Below are 997 nucleotides of genomic sequence, written 5' to 3'. Positions count from 1 at the left end.
TTGGCAGAATCTCTTCCTGAGAGTTTCAGGGATTTCACCCTCATTTCCTAACAATTTATCCCCCAAGCATTGCCCAAATCCAAGTTAAGAGCCAATAAAGTCTATCCATCCTCCTCCCCCAGACTCCCCAACCAGCAGGACTCAGAACCCCAGTCAAACCCAGCACTGGTAAGACTGCAAAACAGGTGCAGCTTGAGGCCCCATGTGCATCCCCCATCTGCTTTTCCCTCCCTCAGATGCACAGGACCAGTGAGCTACCCAGGGGCTGTGCTTAGTGACCCACACAGGTGCACCCTCTCTGAGCATCACCCAATCCTAGTCATAGTCTTCCCCATTCTGTTCCCCATGCCCTCATGCATGCTTCCTGACCTTCAGAAAGAGTATGTGTGTCCCTGCGTGCTAGTGCCACTCGTCCTCATGGCTTAATATGTGCTCATCCTCTCAAGCAAGACCTACTGACTATATGATACATACACGCTTGTGTGCTAAGTCGCTTCCATCATGTCTGACTCTTTGCGACCCCATGGACCATAGTCCACCAGGCTCCTTTTAAAAACTGGAGCACTTTAAGTAACACTATTTGGGAAGGATGGCCAGGAGAGATATAGAGCACATGGTGACCTCCATATGTGCATTCCCTTTTCCCCTTTCCTAGCAGAGCTCCACACTTCCTAGCCGTGCATTTGGGAGAGATTGACCTAACTGCGGTTCTCTGGGTGGACCTTGGTTAGGGTCAAGACATCCAGTGGGTTCTATTGTCGTAGCTACCCTAGCCACAGTGATTGGCTTGGGGCTGGCCACCTGGACAGGCTAAGAATAAAACCATGGGAGACTAAGAAGAAATGAAGAGACACTGGGTCTTCTTTGGCTTGTCCAGCTATTATATCTGGCCTTACTTAAGTCCACACAACCTCTGAATTTCTGTTACATAAGCAAACAAAGCCTCTTTTTGTTTGAACCAAATGAATACATAACACAATAATACGTAACCTCTTGA

The sequence above is a fragment of the Ovis aries genome, chromosome 7 (genome assembly GCF_016772045.2).
Source record: "Ovis aries strain OAR_USU_Benz2616 breed Rambouillet chromosome 7, ARS-UI_Ramb_v3.0, whole genome shotgun sequence".
In the NCBI taxonomy this organism is placed as follows: domain Eukaryota; kingdom Metazoa; phylum Chordata; class Mammalia; order Artiodactyla; family Bovidae; genus Ovis; species Ovis aries.
This window is presented reverse-complemented; position numbering follows the sequence as displayed.